Below are 21,962 nucleotides of genomic sequence, written 5' to 3'. Positions count from 1 at the left end.
AAGAAAAAAAGTCGCTATCTCTGTGTGACCTTGAACAAGCTGCAAACTGCTTTGAAAAAGTTTTGCTCAGTTTTTCCTTCCCCCTCTCAGGCTCAGTTTAAAGGCATAGAAAGGCACAAGAATTAATTTCTGGGCATAGGGCAGCGATATGGGATACACATCATAAAGTCACCCTAAGACAGCAATGTTTTGGGAACCCTGTGATTATGTCCTGTTTTGTGTTGCTGTTCCAAGAGCAAAATGTCATATGGATTTCTGTAGTACTTGTATCTGCCTGTAGGACCTGCATGAAATTTAAATCCTCAGTGAGGATGATGGCAGGACCTGAAGTGTGACCTTGTAGTTGGGTATCATTAAATCAGGCCTGAAACCAGAGCTAATAACTTGTTATTAATAATTATAGAAGTGCAGGAGCTTTTGAGTGTGTAGTAGATAAAAAGTAATAATGTGGACTTTCCTGGCTTTGGCTGGAATAGAATTAAATTTCTTCCTAGTAGTTGCTGCAGTGCTGTGGTTTGTATTTAGTGTGAAAATAATGTTGGTAACACACTGAATTTTTATTTGTGCCTAGGTAGTGGTTGCCCTGAGTCAAGGACTTTTCAGTTTCCCATGTTCTGCCAGTGAGAAGGTGCACAAGAAGCTGGGAAGGAGCATGGCCAGGAGAAGCTGACCTGAACTGGCCAAAGGGCCATTCCATACCATGGAATGCCACACTCAGTATATAAACTAGGAGAGTTTGTATGTGAGTGACTGATGGCTGCTTGGGACTGGGCTGGGCATCGGTCAGTGGGTGGTGGGGAACTGTGCTGTGCATTGCTTGTTCTGCTTGGGGTTTATTTCCCTCTCTTTTTATAAATCTCTCTTTTCATTCTATTATTATATTTAATTTAATTTCAGTTATTAAATGGTTCTTATCTCAACCCACAGGTTCTACCTTTTTTTCTGATTTTCCTCCTCATCCCATGGGGGGTGTGTAGGTTGTGAGTGAGTGTCTGTGTGGTACTTAGTTGACAACTGGGTTAAGCCAAGACAGTCTTTTTGATGCCCAATGTGGGGCTTAGTGGATTGAGTTAACGACAAATCTACCTGAAATGTGTTAGAACAAATTTGTTATAAGCATTTATTATACTTAATAGTCACTGGTCACAACAATTTCTTTGCTCTCAAAGTTGTAATGGCTGTTTTTAAGTTGCATTATGTAATCCCTTACTTGCAGTACATGTTCACTGTTGTGTTGTTTAATACCTGTGAGAACTGGACTAAGGTTATCACGTTGTTGTACTTCGTAACAAACCCTGGCTTATGATGTGATAGAATTGCTGGTTGTGAAACTAATCTGGTATTTGTATTCAGCATTGCAGTCATATCCATACTCCAGGAAACTATAAATAAGGGGTTTTTTTACATTTTGCCTTTTCTCCTCTGAGACCAAAATCATGGCAGAGGCACTTCCCTTTCTCTTCTCCTCCAGGATAATAACAATAGCTCTTCAGAATTTTGAATGTCCTTGAGCTGTTCAAACCAGCATGTTGCTACTGTTGTATCTTCTGAATGTGTTCCAGGTCTTATTTAAGGTTAAACAACTATTTAAGAATGCCACCTAGAGATCTGGTGATCCCGAGGCTGGACTGTCAGGAGTGGCAGAGTGTGTGGGATAATAGGGGCAAGTACTGAATTCCAGCAGTTTAAAGCGGGTATGTCCTACCCCCCACCTGTACAGACCAGTATCTCAGCTATTAACGGTAAGTGTTCTTTTGTGGAAGAGAGAGGCTACAGACAGGGTATACCACAGGTACCCCATGCTTTTACCTGAAGGACCATGGAGAGAAAGCAGGATGGAAAATACACCTCAACCCCGGAGGCATGGGCATGTGAGACAAGGAAAAACAATGATAAATGGGGGTTCTCCCAGGAAAGTCGCTGCTTCAGTCTCCAGTGAGCAGTTCCCCAGACATAGTGGAATAGCTGATCTTCCTCCTGATCCTGTGTAAAGGAATTCTAATCTATTTTTACAAGAAATCAGTGGAGAACCCTATGACCAGGTCTAGAGGGGCCCTGTCTCCGGCCACGTGGAGGAGAGGAACAACCAGGTTTATTGGACTGTGTGGATTAAATGGCCTGGCATCCCTTCCTCCTCCTACCTCCCCCTAAAAGATGGGGGAGAGGAGCTGTGTACCTTGCCTGGTCTCTTGGATGACACTTTTGTTGTGACACTGCTGAATGTCAAGGAACAGCAGGTGCTGATGGTGATCACAACACCAGTGTGCACCAGTGGCAGCATCTCACCAACAGAAACCCCCTGGTGCCCTTTCACAGACTAATCTGTCAACTGGAGAGCCAAGGAACGATCAGCAGGGCCCACTCACCCTTTAATAGTCCCATATAGCAGCTCAAAGTTCTAATGGAAAGTGGGCACTAACAGGAGATTATCGTGGCCTGAATGAAGTCACCCTGCCAGAGTGTTGCCGTTCTGGACATGCTGGAACTTCAATAGCAACTTGAGGCAAAGGCAGACAAGTGGTAAAGCACAGCTGATATCACTGATGGATTTTTCTCAATCCCTTTGGTGGCAGAGTGCAGGCCAGAGTTTTCTTTCAGTTGTGGGTGTGTCCAGTACACCTGGAATTGACAGTCCCAGGGGTGAACACACAGCTCTGCCATCTGCCATGGACTGATCCAGACTGCATTGGAATAGGGTGAAGCTGGGGAACACCTCAATACATTGATGACATCATCATGTGAGGTAACAGAAGAGGAAGTTTTGAGAAGGAGAAGAAAATAGTCTAAATCCCTTGGAAAGCCAGTTTTGCCCTAAAGCAAAGTAAGGTCTAGGAACCTGCTGGGGAGATGCAGTTTTTAGGAATAAATTGACAAGATGGATGAGAGATGGATGGTTGTCACATCCCAATGGGTGTGATCAACAATAATAGCAATTCTATTTCAATTATTAAACTGGTCTTATCTCAACCCACACCCCATGGAGAGTGAGATGGGTGAGTCAGCAGCTGCATGGTACTTATTAGTTGCTGGCTGGGGTTATACCCTGAAAAGTCAAGAATCGGTAAAACTAGTATGGCGTATAACTGGGAGCTGATTTGGGCTGTAAAAGTAGCTTTTGGAAAATGAGAATATCTTAAGTAAGCTAAAAAAGTCAGTCCTAGGACAGTGAGATTTTTCATTCCCATGGCACTAAAACAGACTTCTGTAAAGCTTTCCTCCACTGAAATTAGCTATTTTATTTTTGTACTAATTAATCATATCTTTGTATTCAACTAGGACAGAGTATGTTTTCCTCTGAACTTACTAGCAATTATTAGAAATTATAGGGAATAATGTTTCTTATGCTGTTACCTCAATTGTAGTTGCTTATGCTAATGCTAACATTTAGTTTTAAATACAGAGGTTTTATTTTAACTGTGTAACACTTGGAGGAAGATGGAATCTTACAATGGAGGTTTATGTTTGTTTCTTTTTAGAAAATAGCTTTAGACTATATCAATGTGGCAATTATCTTTAATGAATCCATCATGATTGAATGCATATGGAATGTTCTTAATATGCATTGGGTAAAGAACAATAATTAACCAATTATAGGACTAATTTGTCTTTAAGCTGCTTTATTTTGTAGTAGTTTATCTTCAAACTTGTCAATAACTTAGAGGGTATAATGTAACATTGTTTTGAAAATGGTTCTTGTATTGGTTTAAAAAAAAAAAGATTGTGAAAGTGTTTGGCTGCATGTATGTACCGCAAGTGACTCGTTCATTTGTAGACACCTACACTGTAGAGCTCTGACACAGGCACAGGGAATCTGAGGTTTAGATTCCCTTCACTTTCACTTGAGTAAGACACATGTTTTCAGGCGGGAATTATTCCACCCTGAAATAGGCAGCTATCAAAGCCATACATACCAAGTTCTGTCATAATTGGCAAAGAGAGCATAGCAAGCCCTTAGGAATAAAAGCCAACACATAAAGTGGGTGAAGAGAAAGTATATTCCTCATGGTGGAGCAATATTTTTTGAAAACTCAGCCTACCTGTGTTGTAGTGCTAGGTTTAGTTTAGCAAGCTGCAGTTTCCCTGAGAGCTCAGCGGAGCTGCTTAGGGCAGTGTGACCATTGTCACCCTCCCGCAGTCCATTTTGGACAATTCCGTGGTTTTGCTCCAGCAGCTCTCAGCTCTACAACACAGAGTGAAGGAGGCGAGAAGGGTCTCTCCATGAGGGTTTGAGAGGACTTTTAATGGCTACATCTCGTCCCGGCGATCCCCAAGGCAGAGAGCCATCACGATCCCGGAACAGGGGGGTTTTCTCAGATCGCAGGGGCGGTACACGGGCAGAGTTGGGGTACAGGAACCAGTAGGGAGGACCCGAGGGAGTGGCCAGGACTAGGGGCAGGGGGAAGTGGGGGGGAAAACAATGTGAGAGGCATTTAATAAATGAATCAGTGGGAAATACAGCACCACATACCTCAAATTTGGGAGAAGATGCAATGGAGCACGCACCCCTGTATTCTGTGTTTCGTTTCACCTGTGCACCTGCACCTGTCCATGGTGTGTGAATGTCTGTGCTGTGCTAAGGCTCCTTTGTATTAATTACATGCCTACACCATCTCTCCTCAGCAGTTCTTCACTGGTGTATGCAAAGGAATGAGATCAGGTTGAGAGGAGCTTTTATTCGTCTCTGTCACTCTGTGAGGCTGCACATAAGACTTTGGTGTTGTAAGGATGTTGGGAAACTGGAAAAGTGTTAATAGAGGGCTGCTGCAATGAGCAGGAGCTGGAATTTGCATCCTGTGTGAGTGATGTTGAAGGAACTGGGCTTTTCCAATTGTGAAGAAATGCCTTGAAAGCATTTACAGATATGGCAAGGTCTTGTAAGTAGTGATGGAGAATATAACAAGTGGCAACATAAGATGGTGTATGAGAAGGTTTAGGCTGCACAACAGAAAAAGAACTTCAGTAGGTGGATTATGTGGCACTGGGACAGGTCACCCAAAGTCCCCATTCTTGAAGGTTTTTCAAGACTTGGCTTGATAAAACTCCAGGTGACCTAATGGTACAATGTTGGTAATAGTCTTGGTTTGAGTGGAATGCTAGATGGACCTCAGATTTACAGGGTTCCATGTCACCGTTTCTATGATTTTGTGCTTTTCCTTTTATAAGATGATGTTGCTGTGATGTTCCTTCTTTCTGACTCACCCTCAGCTATGCAGAATGATATTACTTCTTGTTTGCAATCCAAGTGATTGCACTTCAAAAAGCATTAAGGCAAAAAGATGAGAAGGAACTGGCATTCTGCCTCTCCTGAAAGGTCCATGTGTTTTGGTATTAACATTTCTGAAAGAATCTGCAGCTGAAATTTTTTTCTGTCAGTGGTAGCAAAGGTCTCAGTCTATAAACTGCATGGGAAATTTGCAATCACAAAATTGTGGTTTTAATTGCAAGGTAGTAGGAGAGAATGATAGCTTTGGACCTCCACTGTTTATGCCTTTCTGTGTGTGCTTAGAAGCAGACAGGTAATCAAGGTACAGACTTAAACATGGATGTTATAAATTTACTTAATTCCTACTACCCAAGGGACTATTGGTATAGTAAAACACTAACAATTAAAACTTGCACATCAAGCTTTGTGGCTCCAACAAATCCTCTAACTGTAGCCTGAATAAGATGCCAGTAAAAAAAACTTAATAGTGTCCTCTTTACTAATTAAACAGTCTAACTCAGTGTCATAACCATTTAAATCCTAGGGAATGTCTTCTGGAAAGAAGGTAAAATACAGTACTTGACTTCAACATGCATCTGCAAAAGGTTTTTAAAATTGTTTGCTTTTAAACCTTGGCTGACAAAATTCTGGAGGAAAAATGTTGCTTGATAAAGTTTATTTGGAAAGCAGATGCTTGCTGAGTCAGAGTTCATGGGATTAGAATATTGTACAGTGATTATATCAGGCAGCAGCTGTGGCTCTGATTCATGTGCCAGGTTTGCATTAAAAAAGGATATTTCTTCTGGGACCAATCAAAAATACTAATATTTGATCAAGGAATTACTAGCTGAATCTTTATTAATTGCATAGTGAGCTGTTCTGTGACCTTTATTTAAGATTATTCTTCAGCGGCTAAAAATTAGCTAATCTGTTTCATTTAGAATAGACTAACCTCGGAAATATCATTAGGAACTAAGCATCTGCTCATCAATCAAAAAAACTTTTAATGGGAAGAGCTCTTAGTTGATACTTCTTAAGAAGACAAAAGAGACTCCCAGATGAAGTAAGTCCATCAAAATAGCAAATGAAAATTAAGGATACATCTGGATTTGATGCAAAGGTAAAGATAAAACTTCATTATGTAGGATGGAAGTAATTAAATTGCTTTTTCAAGTTACTTTGGGGATCCACAGCATGTTTTCGTAACCTCTGCAATCTTGAGAATAACAGGTTCAATAAAGATGGAATTTCACTGTAGGCTTTTATTTACTTTATTCACTACACTTGCTCAATAAATCATGGAAGTGACTTCAATGTCCACTAGGTATGTCTTGATAAAAGATAATCATAATTCTTTTCAAAAAATATCAGACTCTGGTATAGGGAAGGCAATGCCAATTAAAATGTATAAGCATTGCTGTGTGTCTCACTCTCTGCTGTGCAAAGCACGTTGACTTCAGTGAAGGCTCTAGTGCAAGGTAGAGGTGAGGCTAAGTCAGCATTCCTCATTCTCAAGGTTCTTCTTCATCAGCCTACAATTTCTCAAGTTTAATGTATTTGGGATTCCCTTTGCCAGCTCTATTGCCTACCAAAGTATGAATTTGGAATTTTTCCACAGCACTAATATATTTTGCAGTCATAGGAAAATAAATATTTTTTGTTTATTTTCATGGGCTCTTTCATTTTCATGAACTCTTCATTGGTTTGTGAATTTAATTTCTTCCAAAAAATATTCTTTAGAAGTAGAAAATATGATTCTCTGCCCTAAGATGTTAAGAAATCATGGTCATTTTTGTAGGAGGCAGATTAAAAGCTGGAAAGAAGGGAAGATTCTTACCTGTTAACTGTAAGCTTGTGAGTTACTTGGACTAGCAATCTGGTTGTGTTTGGCTTTTTAGAGAGTGAGCAGAAAGGGGCTTCAGAAACAGCTCAGGGGGTTCCAAAATGTTGTGATCAGCTTTTAAGATAGGCCTTTCATTAAGTTACATGTGCATTTGAAATTGGATGAAAACAAAAATTATTCTCTTGAGTTTGTACACTGATTTTATTTTTAAGCACTTTCACAAAATTATGCATTGTTGAATGAGCCAGTTGATGGGAGTATTTTGCCCATTCTTCTAAACAAAATGTTCCTGGTACAGCAAGCTGGAGGGGTATTTCCCTGTTTTGTTTCACTTGTTAGTCTTCAGGCAGAAAAATGAGTAAGAAGTACAGCACTTTCTTTCACTGGGAATGCATGTGGCATGAGGGTGTTGCCACTGTCTGATACACTGTTGAATGCAGTGGGATTTCTTTTTCTCAGTTTTTCAATTTTTCTGCTTGAACTGCATAGAAAACCTACCAGCAAACATACAATAAGTATAGTGATGAAAAACTTAAAAAGCTGTAAATATAAAAACAGAATTCTCTGCTTCACTTTACTGGTCCTTCCTTTTTTCACAACCATATATTGCAGTCCTTAAGAACATGTTTCCAGTGTACTCATTTTCCACTTGGGGTGCATGCTGGAAAGTGAGCGAGGGTGCAGATGGAGTTCAGAAGTTTCAAGGTCCAGAATCCGCTTGCTTGTTTTTTCCTTATTAATGTACACCCTATTTGGGTTTTGATAAATGTAATTTCTCTCCATTTTGTAGCAGCAAGAAAGGAAGGACAAGTATTTTTGACTGGTGGAGGTGACATTGTTTGAAAGGATCTTGGCTGCTCTAGCATTTCCTTGTGGTTGGAGACACCATCTAGGAGAAAAATGCAATGCTCCTGCTGAGCAGGGAATGTGCAGTGAATTACACCTCAGTCAATGAGAATACCTGTTTCTCTAAGCACTTCACCTTATGTCTTGTGGTCTTATTTTGGGAACAAAAAGCCAAACACACAAAGGCCCCCCTGCCATTTGCAGCCGTGTTTGGAATTTGCTCAGGTAAGCAGAGAAAGCAGAAGTCATCAAAGGCGTATGCAGAATTATCTCCAGTGATGCAGGGGTTCTGTAGAACAGCAGCTCTGGCCGCACACTTAAATGTGCTTGCAGGGACACAGCCTGAACTTTGTCCTTTCTGCTTCAAAAGTGGGTTTAGCTGCAGATTTAACAGGGTCTTTATGAGGCTGGAGATTTTGCTTGGCTTGGTCTTGTTTTGTTTGGATTTTTAAATTGTAGGGCAAAACCTGCAGTTCTGTTCCAAAGCAATTAGACTGCAAACTATATATAAACCAACAATATTTAGGAAAAAACAGCCAGTGGTTTATTTCCTTTTCATCGCTATTTCATCTCTGCTATTTAAATACAATGTAGTAGTCTTGCTAGTAAGACTGTGAAGAATCTGATAATCAAGGGTCTTTGAGTCTATAAATTAAATCTTTTTAGTGACTGTTGAGATTGTGTTTGAGCTCTAGAGGATTTACAACAGATGCATGGCTTACTAAACAACCCTAAATTATGGTAAGTCTATGTGTTTCTCTCCTACTATAGTTTTGAAGCTACTAAAAGGATCCTATGAAAAGGAAATACACATTTTAAATGCATCTAAATAAATAATCTCAATGTTCCTCTGTATAAAAAGACACATATAAGCACTCAAAATTATGTCCATAAATATGACTACATCAACCCTCTTGTTATCAGGAAGCAAGGAGATGAGAATGTGTCTGTTGTTCTTGCTAGTTTTGAGTTTCCCATCAAATAAATCAATACCAAACTTTTAAAAGACACAGAGTTGTTTTGGGTTTTTTTTGTTTTTTTTTTTTAAACTTTCTCACATATCTTCTTTTGGTTGATCCTGGCCTCTCTTCTCATTAAAAGACTGGTAGATCCTAAGCAGGACTGCATTTGCATTTCCCTTCAGCCGTGTGATTGCCTGCTGAAACTTGCAAACCTACATTTTGCCACACTGTTTGCAGATTTGCTTTTGATGCATATAAATGCTACAGAACTTGAACTGATGCACAATTTGACAGTTGTTATGCTTTAAAATAATTGGTATGGGGTTTTTTGCTGGTAGAACTGGGAGAAGGAATTAATGAGAGATATTTTTTCATTTGATGTTTTAGCGCTAAGCTGCTCTGCACTTTTTATGTCCTTTTTTCCTGAATTCTTCCTTATCCTACCTAATAATTAATAACTGCAAAAAATGGCTTATACTTTTAGAAAGAGATGAGGTTTCTTGTTCTGATAATATATGGTAGACCAATTTTATTTTGCACTGTGTCTGTTGTACAGTTTGTACCTCAAGATTTCAGTAATTAAGCAAGGGAGGAGATGAGGAGGGAAATACCCTTGTGGTGAGAAGGTGCTCTGAGGTTTCCTTGGTTTTTATCAGTGAAGACATGCAAGACTGCAATTATTTTTTCTTGTTTAATTTAAATCAGGGAGCTTAATCATATTTCAATGCAAAATTAAATGCTGGTGCATTTATAATTTGGTGTATTTAAAATTTGCTTCTGTTGTAGTAGAAGGTGTTTTTTTAGCATCCCTATCAATAGGGGAATCTGCTTTTGCAGTTTAGAAGGAAATGGTTTGGGGTTTATATGTATTGTAAAAGTAAGATACAAAGACTAACTCACTGCTATCTCATGCTTGCAGGTCTGTGATTACAGCATCCACTTGCTTTATTTTCAACAGCTTTTCATAGCAGTGTTTAATTCTCTAGGATCATTCAATTTGCTCCATCTTTCTGTCCTTGAAGGACTATGAGTCTGATTTCTGTTCTGATAAGAGGGTTCATGCAGAAGTCAAGGCTTCTAACTTCCAAAGACTTTGGAGTCCTTAGTAGCACCTCCTTCTTGAGATATTTAGTTAAACTTCTAAATCTGAAGTTTTCAAAGTAAGTGCCCTTCACTTTTCAAATATAATTAATTGTGCAGTGAGTTAGGACTACGCTTGTTATCAGGAAGCAAGGAGATGAGAATGTGTCTGTTGTTCTTGCTAGTTTTGAGTTTCCCATCAAATAAATCAATACCAAACTTTTGAAAGACACAGAGTTGTTTTGGGTTTTTTTTGTTTTTTTTTTTAAACTTTCTCACATATCTTCTTTTGGTTGATCCTGGCCTCTCTTCTCATTAAAAGACTGGTAGATCCTAAGCAGGACTGCATTTGCATTTCCCTTCAGCCGTGTGATTGCCTGCTGAAACTTGCAAACCTACATTTTGCCACACTGTTTGCAGATTTGCTTTTGATGCATATAAATGCTACAGAACTTGAACTGATGCACAATTTGACAGTTGTTATGCTTTAAAATAATTGGTATGGGGTTTTTTGCTGGTAGAACTGGGAGAAGGAATTAATGAGAGATATTTTTTCATTTGATGTTTTAGCGCTAAGCTGCTCTGCACTTTTTATGTCCTTTTTTCCTGAATTCTTCCTTATCCTACCTAATAATTAATAACTGCAAAAAATGGCTTATACTTTTAGAAAGAGATGAGGTTTCTTGTTCTGATAATATATGGTAGACCAATTTTATTTTGCACTGTGTCTGTTGTACAGTTTGTACCTCAAGATTTCAGTAATTAAGCAAGGGAGGAGATGAGGAGGGAAATATCCTTGTGGTGAGAAGGTGCTCTGAGGTTTCCTTGGTTTTTATCAGTGAAGACATGCAAGACTGCAATTATTTTTTCTTGTTTAATTTAAATCAGGGAGCTTAATCATATTTCAATGCAAAATTAAATGCTGGTGCATTTATAATTTGGTGTATTTAAAATTTGCTTCTGTTGTAGTAGAAGGTGTTTTTTTAGCATCCCTATCAATAGGGGAATCTGCTTTTGCAGTTTAGAAGGAAATGGTTTGGGGTTTATATGTATTGTAAAAGTAAGATACAAAGACTAACTCACTGCTATCTCATGCTTGCAGGTCTGTGATTACAGCATCCACTTGCTTTATTTTCAACAGCTTTTCATAGCAGTGTTTAATTCTCTAGGATCATTCAATTTGCTCCATCTTTCTGTCCTTGAAGGACTATGAGTCTGATTTCTGTTCTGATAAGAGGGTTCATGCAGAAGTCAAGGCTTCTAACTTCCAAAGACTTTGGCGTCCTTAGTAGCACCTCCTTCTTGAGATATTTAGTTAAACTTCTAAATCTGAAGTTTTCAAAGTAAGTGCCCTTCACTTTTCAAATATAATTAATTGTGCAGTGAGTTAGGACTACGTAAGGGTAAACTGTCCTATATGTGATAGCTTGAGTAATGCTGGGTAGAGCTGGAAGAAGAGCAATGGGATGCTCACACTCATAAAATCCTCCTTGCTTAAGATAATTTACAACACAGTGCCAAAATAACAATTAAAGAAGTGCTTTGCTGGTACTCAGTGTCTGTGTCCAAACTGGTCCTAACCACGAGAGCAGGAGCACACTGTTTCTCTGTTCTGCTGTTTCCTATGCATACCAAGTCCATGGAAGGGTGCTTTTGAGTGTTCCTGGCAGCCTATGAAGCTGCTTGAGTGCATGCTAGTGATAAGTATATCTTATCCAGGGTATGCTTAGGCTCATGGGCTCGCATGCATTTCCAATGATGTTTTTCAAAAGAGAAGAATCCAGCCTCGCTGATGATCCTTTCTTTTCCTGCTCTGACAGAAGTGAGAACTTTTCTACAAATGATTAACCAGTTCTATTTGGTCTGCACATCACTGAGCTCCAGCAATACACATTATAATGTGCAATTGAGGAAATGGTTTGGGATGTTTTAAATGTAACGACCTAGCAGCTTCTTTGAAGAATACTTCATTCACTGATGTTTTCCAGTATGACAATGAAAAGTTAGTAAATGCAGTTTTAAAGACTCTGAATTTATTTACCTCCTGTTCTCATTGAAGAGATTCAAAGCCTGCAGGTACCTGTCTTTGAAATCTGTAGTATAAATGTCACATGAGATTATATTTTCAACTGAAACAAAAGTCTGCAAAAATGACATGTTGGACAGAGAACAAATAGAATAATATTTTCTGTTTATGGGGCAATTCAATTCCAGATAGAAAACTATGCTTCCTTAATATTTTTCTTCTCTTTTGCAAAACTGTAGGAAATCAAATATTTATCCTAAATGCAAACTCAAATAGCTGCCAACACTTTTAGAGAAATGAGTGGTATGTAAGCATTTCATTGTAAGATTTCTTTTTCTTTCCTCAAAATTTGTGTCTCTTTGGGTGAGTATCCCAGACAAAATTTTGTTCAGAAGAAATAAATATGGCTATAGGTATTATAGTACCAGCAGTTAAATATAGTGTTAAAAAATTCCAGTGCAAAGCAAAGTGACTACAGATAGCAGCAATACAGGTGAGGCAGTAAAGGGTGAGATTTTCTGACAGCCAGAGCCACGTGTGGCATGAAATTCTTCTGGCCATTCTCTCCTCTGTCTGCTTAGTCTTCTCCCTCACAGTAATGCACGTGGGCAGGTCTCGTCCCTTGCAGTAGTGCCTCTGAAAACTGGTTTCCCAAATAATGACTATTTCTAGCTTTTCTTACTTTCTTCAGTTGTAGCAGAACCAATTGCCCATCTTCCTTTGCAGGAGGAACAGGCTTCTATGTGAGTCTTGATTATGGCAGGCTTTTTCATGTTGTGGAAAAGATGAGAGAATCTTAACTTCACTAATGCCTTTTTCTTTTCCTGTACTGTCAGAAATGAGAATGTTTCCATAAATGATTAATCATATCCATTTACTAAGGCTGTGTCATAATTTCCTGTAAAAACATGTGGGAAGAGATGTCTGTCTCTATTCTTCATTATTATGTCTACAGAAACTTAGGAGGGCTAAAGAAGCTTTTGGAAATGATTTGATTTGTCCTGTTTGTCATGAAGCAAGTTCCAGTGTGGAATTTCTTCCCCAGGGCTGGCCGTTGTAGCTTTAGAAGTCTCTCTGGTGTCCATCCTCCTGGAGGATGCTGATTCAAAGCATCCAGGATTCCAGAGAGCTTGTTAGGGCAGGATTTTACTCAGCTGTATTAGTGGTCCTCAGTGAAGCAGGGCTCTGCAGGATTTCCTAAGTGTCTATTTCACATGCCAGAGATTATTCCCATAGTGTTGCTGGAACTTGAAGATCATAGGACCTATTCATGTGTCTTTTTTAAGGCAAACCTTATGGAGAAAGTCGAAGTTGTATGGTTGTAAGATTGTTAGCCTTAGGAAATGACAAAGGTTGGATGTTGGGATTACTGTGTCTTCCATTTGTTTGCATCGTAGCATCACACTGGGCATCAGGTGGCTTCTTGGCAATCTCTGACAGTACTCTTTGCAGTAGTTCAAGTGTTGTCTTTGCAAAAATGTTCCATTAGAGACCATCTGTTTCTTGTAATTCATTCCTTTTTGCACTCTCTGAACTCCTGATTTTACCAATATCAGTAGTTGTAGGCTGGGTAGTGTGTTGTGTGGTGTGGACCCTGACAGCATGTGGTATGTGGCTGACTCACAACAAGGTCAGACGTGTAGGTGCAGTACCTAAATGTGTCCAGAATATGCACATTGAGGATATCTTCCTTAAGTGATCATGCATTCTATTTACTGTTTAGTGGGGTATTTTCCATTTCTGTTTCCAGTGCCCCAAAGTGCAAATTATTGTGTGTCCATGAACAGGGAATGGTGCTTGTATTTCTTGTCCATTCATAGTGTTTTATGGCTTGTAGTTATAGTCTTATGTCAGAGAAGTGCATTGGCAGAACAATTCTTAAAATACAGTGACAAACTCAAAAATCAGCAAGCTTTTACTCTCTTTTCCCAGTTTGTGTTTGGGGTGCTTGTGTTATGGAAGCAGTCAGATAATCACAAGTGATGTGAGCACGGTGTGCCATACCCAACACCCCTCTGGCTCCTTCCTCGAGGACTCTGGCATGACGAAAAGCTAATCTCCAAGAAAAATTGTAAGTATTAAAAACAAATGAGTAGCTGCTGTGCTCCCTCTATTTCTCACTTATGACCCTTGTCTAGCCTCCTAAACAAAAGAATGTAGCAATCTGTCACACAAAGTATTCTTGGCATCTCCAAAATGAACTTCTCCCCCCCCTCTTTTTTTTTCTTCTTACTTGGATTTAAGTTCTTGCATAATTAAAATCTCTTTGACATCCTGCTTACAGTCATATCCTGTTGCAGGATTGGTATCCATCTGGCTCACAGCTGATGGATCTTCATACAAACCCACTCTCCTCACATCAGACACCACTTGAGAGCCCACGACCTTAAATATCACCACAGCTATATTTTTTAACCCCCTACCAAGAGTAATCATAGGATCTCTTGACTTGGAAGTGACCCACAAGAATAATCCAATCCTGAGAATCACACAATGTGCCCGAGGGCATTGTCCAAACACTTCTTGAACTCTGTCAGGCTTAATGTCATGACCGCTTCCCTGAGGAGCCTGTTCCAGTGCCCAACCACGCTCTGGGTGAAGAAACTTTTCCTAATACCCAGCCTAAACCTCTCCTGACACAACTTCATGCCATTCCCTTGGGTCCTGTCATTGGTCACCCGAGAGAAGAAATCAGTGCCAGCTCCTCTACTTCCCCCCATGAGGGAGCTGCAGACCACTGTGAGGTCTTGCCTCAGACTACTCCTCTCCAGGCTGAACAAGGTAAGTCACCTCAGCCACACCATATGGTGTCTCCTTTAGACCCTTCCCCATCTTTGTAGCCCTCCTTTGGATGCTTTCTAATAGCTTTATATCTTCTGTTGTGGTGCCCTAAACTGCACATAGGCTTGAGGGTGAGGCTGCACCAGCACAGAGCAGAGCAGTCTCTTTCCGCTCTCCAGCCTCTCATTCCTCAATCTATATGTACATCCAGGGTTTCCCTGTTGTAAGTGCAGAATCTGGCACTTGCTATTTATTGTTCAACATATTTAACAGGAAAATAATACAATGAATACCTGGCTCTGAGCCTGGTGTTATCAGCAGAATTTTGAGGGTTTTTATCACAGGTCAGCTTACATGACAGCAGGCCTGGTGGCTGCAGTAGGGTACACCTGTCTCAGAGGGGAAAAGGATCTCTGCTCAGGAGTTAACATGGCCTGCTGAAAGAGCTGTAAACTAGAGCGGAAGGGGGAAAGGGATAAATTAGGCTCACTAGGGATAAGCCTAGGGGTGGCACACTGACTTTAGAAGGACAGTAGCAGAGGTAGGAAATGGTGTCTTTAAAGGTAATGAAACTGTAGCAAAAGGAGAGGGAGAGAGGGGAAAAGCCGGTTTCTTGATAGAATGCTGCCTGACAAAAATAGTTGCAAGGCTCTTGCAGTTGACTCTTCTATGCAGTCTTTATGCAGTGCTTTTGATACAGATTTCTGAGAAGAAAGACCTGAGTGGCTCTGCACTCCCATGCACAGTGCTGCCTCCCAAAATAGGTCCACCCTTCTCCACTTCTGCTCCTTCCATGCTTATGCAGAAACAGGAAATTCAACAGTGGGCAGATTCAGAAATTCATGGGCAATGGGAGTACCTTGGGGAGCCCTGGTGGAGGGCATGGCCCCACAGGGTCATGAGGTCACAGAGCCCCTCTGACTTGTTCTGTTCCAGCTGTGGGCAATGCTGCTACAGTAACAGCAACAGCAGCATGTTGGGAGCATGGTGGGTCACGGTCCTCACCCAGTGCCTCCTCCTCTTTCTGGTGGTCCTGCAAGCCCGGGACATGCATTCTGCTCCAACCCGAGGGCAGGGAGCAGGAAGGCAGGCAGGCACCTGCGCCCAGCCCCAGGCTGGCAGCAGTGGGGCCAGGGCTAAGGCTGGGTGAGCCAGAAAGGCTCCATAGTGTGGGCAAGGGGCAAACACACCACGAGGGTTGTGGGAGGGCTGCAGCTACTTTGAGGGGATGAGGGGTTCCTAACAAGCAGAGAGGTGGGGAGTGACAGTGTGGGGCCAGGAGCTTGGCACTGGGTTCTCCACCACTCAGCGATGGTTAGCAGGCCTTCTGGCTGGGTTCCAGGCCTGATCTGCAGGTTGTGTGGGTGCAGCGTGACCTTTTGCTTCCTTTGAGAGCTGCCAGGTCACAGTCCCAAGATCAGCCATGCAAACCTGCAGGTGTGAGAATCCAGACCTGCCAGTGTGTGCCCTGTCACTACATGACCTCCTTACATATTCTGTATTCAGGTATGACAGTGGAGAGCACAACATGTAATGGGTACGTCTCATGGGTGTTTGGTTGTAGATGTGGCCAGAGAGAGGGCTTTTCCAGCTCCTCGGATGGATTCTGTGCTGGTTCCCAGCTTGTATCCCATGCGTGAGTATCTCTGAGTCCCTACTGACTTCACAGAACAAGCTTTCCTTTTCCATGTTATTCATGCAAAATGTAACTTCATAATTTCCGTTAATGTCCTCATATAAAGCTGAAACAGGGAATGATTTACAGTACACACTTGAAGTTCCAAAGAAAGTCCTGAAAGACTTGGAGAAAACTGAAAAGGATTAGTATAACTCACTCTGTTAACTGTAGGACCTGAGAAGCTGAGCTTTTACCTTCCTGTAGCCTGCACAGCAGGAAGGGATCAGTCAGAGCCTTGCTGCAGGGACACTTGATTTCACACCTTGCATAGGCTGCTGAGCCACGGTGATGGTCCAGCAAAGTGTCTGCTACTAGCTGAGCTTCCAGATGAGTCCCAGGGGTAGCTACTGCTGCAGTTGTGCAATTACTGATCAGAGTTGCTTTGTGCAGATGTGAATATCCAGGTGTCAGAAACAGGTGTGTGCTGAATTTGTGTTCAGCTCATTAACAGTCCAGCTTCAAGGCAGGAATGACAACCCATGAAAGATTCTGCAGGCTCTTCTGCTTGTGATGGATTTTCAGCCAGCAGACTGATAGCTGTGGTGGGATGAGTGTGACTATTGGTGGTGCTTTTAGAGTGTGTGAGGGATGTGAAGAGGAGCTAACTGCTCTTGAGCCAGGAGAGGGAGAGCACCTTGCCAGTCACTGGAGGAGAGAGAGCCTTTGGTTTCTGGAAAGGAGGTGCAGGCAACTTCAGTTTGCAGAGACCAGCAGGCTTTGCCTGGGCTGCAGGCGGTGTTGTGAAAGAAACAGGAGCAGCTCTCTGAGGATAACTGTTGTCTCCAGTGTGTGGAGGTTACTGCCAGCAGTGTGCCAGAGATGCTTGTAGTCATGTCTGGATGGGGTGAGAGGTTGCTCACCTCCCACCACACCCAGTTCCCAGGAATTTCAGAACTTTGCTCTTTTGGGAATGAGGCCACTTGTGAGATTATTTGTAGCACAGAGCACAGTAATGTGTGCTGTTTTCTCTTCTCCTGCAGGGCAAGAGGCTGGGGAAGAGGCCAAGACTCATGATCCTCAGTTGCTGAACATGTACTCTGTTCTAGGGATTACAGTAGCCTCGTGTGTGCTGCTGCTTTGGATAATTGTATGTTGCATATGCATGTCATGGCTGAGGGAGAAAAGACATGTGAGTTGGCTTTTCACAGGAGTTATTTATTGCTGGCTTGACAAGGCAACTCCTGACAGTACTCTGCTGAGATTTCCCCAGTGCAGTCCTTTAACTGTCCTGTTAATTAATATCAATGAGTAGTCATTTCTGAAATGCATTTGCACAGGGGGCCCCAGAGATATGAAGCAGCACTGAGACAAGCTGATACTGACAGTCTGAAAAAGCGAAGATCAAACTAGAGGTAAAGGTGAAGCAGAGTCAGGAGAAAGACCAGGATGCAGATCTCCCAACTCTGCCCACTTGTTTCAGATGCTGTCTGGCTGATGGTACCTCTTCACAGGACAGCTGGGTATCTGTGGATTCACCTCACCCCACATCATCGCAGTGTCCCTGTAACCAGTATCAACAGGGATATTGTGCCTCAGAAGACTGTGATTTTTTCAATGAATTTTTTTTTTTTTTTGCCAAAAGCAGTGAGTTCTTGCCTGTTTTAGCTGTTTCTGTTAGGGTAAAATGCGCAGAGGTGGCACTAGGGCTGTATGTGTGAGAGAGACTGTCAGGGACCTGCACTGCAGTGTGGGACACCTTTGTACCAGCATCAGCTTGTTTCCCTCACTGGGGCTGTCATCAAGTCTTTCCTCCGCCAGAATGGGGACATGCTGGTGAGACATGAGGTGCAAAGGCTTGTCCATGAGCTTCCATGAGATGTTGCCCTGAATCAGGATTGTCTGGGTAGAGAGGGAAGGAGGTGCTGGGAAGAATGGGCATCCAGTGCTGAGCACATCAAGGAGGGCTGATGGGGTGACAGAGGCTGCAGGTGCAGCAGTGTCCCCCACCCCAGAGCTCAGAGATGACAAATGAGTGGAAGGCTGGAGCAGGGCTGGGTGAGAGAGAAGAGTGAAAGCAATGTCCTGTTAATCACAAGGGTGGCATTAAAAATGAAACTGAACTAAAAGAAATAACAATAAATATAATAATAATAACAATAACAATAATAGTAATAATAAATTTTAAAAGAAAGAGTTTAAGCATTGGAGACTGTCAGCTAAGGGGAGGAACACCTTTGGAATACATCTGAAGTCACACTGGCTGAGTACAGCAGAGCCTGTTAAGGCTGATGTGGAGTCTGACTTGCAAGGGTCTATTCAGAGCGTGTCAGATGACACAAGGGACAGACCCCAAAGCCAGTCTTATGACACCTCTGCCCTGCAGCTGTGTCTGAAGGGTACAGCAGCCAGGCAGAAAAGGCTTTAGACATTGTCCTAGGCTGCCTTGCAGGGCATTATAAACACCTCTTCCCAGCACCCCTCCCCCTGTGCAGAGCCCTGCATGTCACCCAGTCAGCCCAGCTGCTGACCTGACTGTGCATTCCCATTCTGTGCACTTGCAGGAATTTCCCCCAGTGCCTCCTTTTGCCCACTCAGGTGTCAGCAGCCAACCCTGAAATTCTCAGCACAGGGAAAGTGTTCCAGAAGATGCCAGAACAGTTCTCTAAGGACAGCTGTCTCTGGTGTGTGTAGGTTATTGCCAGCAGCATAACAGAGAGATGCTCATAGAGTTCTCATCTCCCACCACACTCAGTTCCCAGGAATTCCAGAACTTTGCCCTTTTGAGAATGAGACCTTTTGAACCACAGTCAGCAGGGGATGGGAACTGTGGCTCTTGACCCTCCATACAAAATACAGAGTCATAAAATCAGAATCTTAGAATCTCTTGAGTTGGAAGAGACCCAAAAGGATCATCAAGTCCAGCTCCTAGCCCTCACAGGACACTCCAAGAATCACACCGTGTGCCTGGGAGCATTGTCCAAATGCTCTGTGAATTCTGGCAGGCTGGTGCTTCCAGGGAAGCTGCCCTTTGCTGTTTAATAACACAATATGCACAGGAAGGCTGACACAGGTGGGAACTGCCGTGCTTGTGTTTGTCAAGGCAGTGTTTTTTCAGGGGGTCCCTGTCATCTACACCACCTTGTGCATGTAGTTCTGAAATGTCCCACACATTTTAGAAATCTGGACACGATTTTTTTCTACCACCCAGGCACAAAAAATCTCCAGGAGGAAGAACAGGACAGATCTGAGGGAAGAGTGCCCTTTTTTATAATGTATCAGTATTATTCCTGTCACCAGGCTAATACATTGAAGGCAGTTCTGCTGAAAAGCCTTTCAGATGCAGTGAGTAGCTGAGCAATGGTGTAATTTAATGCTGGGCAAACAGCAAAGGGTAAATTTCTCTGCACTCTGTAAGTTTGGATGTGTTCAGGAGTTTGTCTCAGGTTGGGCTATGCTTTTTTTTTTTTTTTTAAGCTATCATGCATTTATAAAAATCTGTTTATGGAAATACAAGAGTTTAATGAATAAATGAGATGGCATATTCCTTTCTTCATTTTGTGAATTACAGTATCAACATTTTAGAGCCTGTTCATGAATTAATAATTACTTTAATCAATAAAAATAATTACAGTGCTAAGAACATTTTAACAATGAATGCTTTCATGCCATTTCCACTCCTTTTTAATTAAAGCATGACAACTCATATTTACCATTTTCATCATGATCGCTCTAAATGGTGAAATTTGTCATCTTTGACTTGGGCTCTAATTATAATTCTTTTAGATGGTTCAAATTTCTTCTCATTGTTCAATTATGCTTGCTCCAATTTTATACTGACAAAATTTTCCTCTCTAAATCTCTTTCATGCTGTAAGAATATCTTTGACTTCATAATACCCACTTTAAATATTCTATGCTAGCCAAAATAAATGCCAATTAAATATATGAAATAGAAAAACAAATATAAACTGCTGAATATAAATAAATACAGTAGAAGACCAATTATTTTTAGTTTAAATGCATCTATCTTACTTCAGTATAGCATGAAATATTAATACAAATTTGCTGCAAATACAGAAATTGTAATAAGACCATAATAAGCTTGCAAAAGCAGCATGCAAACCTAATTTTTGTGCCTGTGACACAGCCTCCAATTAAATGATCTCTTATTATTTTTTCATACGCAATCTCTTCCTTGCTTTTTCACTAGATAGCATGGCATTCCCTTAAATATAATAACCTGCTATGATAGTCTTCTTCAGCCTGTTCTCCATAACTTACTTTAGTATTTTTTATAATCTTGGCCGTGTGAGAATAAATTTCTTATCCTGGTCATAGTAAGATCTGTTTGCCTCACCAATGTGTGAGTTCTGTCCGTGCCTCAGAGAGTGGTGTTTTCCCTCGTGTGAGCTAAGGGAGTGAGCCACTGAGGAACTAGAGGGGAAGTTATTATGCTTGAGTTGATCACATTCAGGCAAGTAGGACCTAGGTTCTTAAATTCCTTGCTTTGTAAAATACCACGTAATGCTAAGAAATCTTATGACCACTCTAAGATCTCTTACTTATTTCAAACCTTCAGGCGCTTTAGGAATCGACCTAGCCTGGGGGCTTCCTCATGTGGATTCATTCCATCTGAACTTAAACATGTAGTTGTGGTAGGAGGATCAGTGCAACGTCTCTTTGTACTCCCTGAAGCCCACAATGGTTCCTTTTTACACCTTGCTATTATTATTTCTGTCATTATATGCCTTTGGTACAAAACTTCTGCAACAACTTTATTTCTGGTGCATCAGGTTTGCTTGCAAACTGTATAGTAAAGAGGTGTATTTGGGCAGGTATCAGCATGGTCCAGTTGCTGTGCCTGTCCTAAGGATGTTTTCAGTTGACTTTTATGGTTTTCAGTCACTGCATAACGTCTGCCTAAAAAGCGAAATACCTCCTCCTGTGCCTGTCAGAAACTGTCACTTACAGCCAGACCGCTGTTTCAGGAATTTGTTGGGCATCAGTCTGCAAAAAGATCCCACCATTTGAATCCAACCTCCATGAACTACTGTGATGGGACAATTAAAGACCAAATTACGGTGTGTGTGCATGGAGGGGAGTAAGTTAAATTGGCAGATGAAACCAGATTCCTGCTTTTTTTTTTGGAGTGCTTGACTTAAAGTCATCACAAGGTTATTTCAACACAGTTTCGTGCCTGCACTTTCCTGTAGTTTTAGAAGATCCATTAGGAAGAAAACAGCAAATAATTCAGTACAGAAATAGATCATCATACGGATTAAAAAATTTGAGATGCACAGTTCATAGCTTTGCTGCTAAACCAAATTTAGCAATCAGCATCTGCTTTCTCTGAATGACTTTTCCATTAGCTGCCTACAAACTGGCTTACCATGGAAAGCCTGGGGTTAATTCCAGCCTGAATGACTTTTCCATTAGCTGCCTACAAACTGTCTTACCATACTGGAAATCCTGGGGTTAATTCCAGGTCTGGAACAAAGTGTGCTTCTGGGTGCCCACGTCCCTGTTGCCATTTACCAAGCATTTCTGACCTGTCCTGCTTTGTCTTTTCTTTTTGCCCAGTTCCTTTTTCAGGTTTTTCCTTGC

The 21,962-nt window shown here is 41.4% G+C and overlaps 1 protein-coding gene across 3 annotated transcripts in view; it reads left to right on the top strand.

Annotated features, from left to right (window-relative positions):
- Nucleotides 1–21,962, top strand: part of HS6ST3 (heparan sulfate 6-O-sulfotransferase 3) — a 291,644-nt gene that overhangs the window by 139,674 nt on the left and 130,008 nt on the right. The window lies entirely within an intron of this gene.

The sequence above is a fragment of the Corvus brachyrhynchos genome, unplaced genomic scaffold (genome assembly GCF_000691975.1).
Source record: "Corvus brachyrhynchos isolate BGI_N302 unplaced genomic scaffold, ASM69197v1 scaffold12, whole genome shotgun sequence".
In the NCBI taxonomy this organism is placed as follows: Eukaryota; Metazoa; Chordata; class Aves; order Passeriformes; family Corvidae; genus Corvus; species Corvus brachyrhynchos.
The sequence above is the reverse complement of the archived record's forward strand: the minus strand, read 5'-3'. Positions and strand labels throughout refer to the sequence as shown.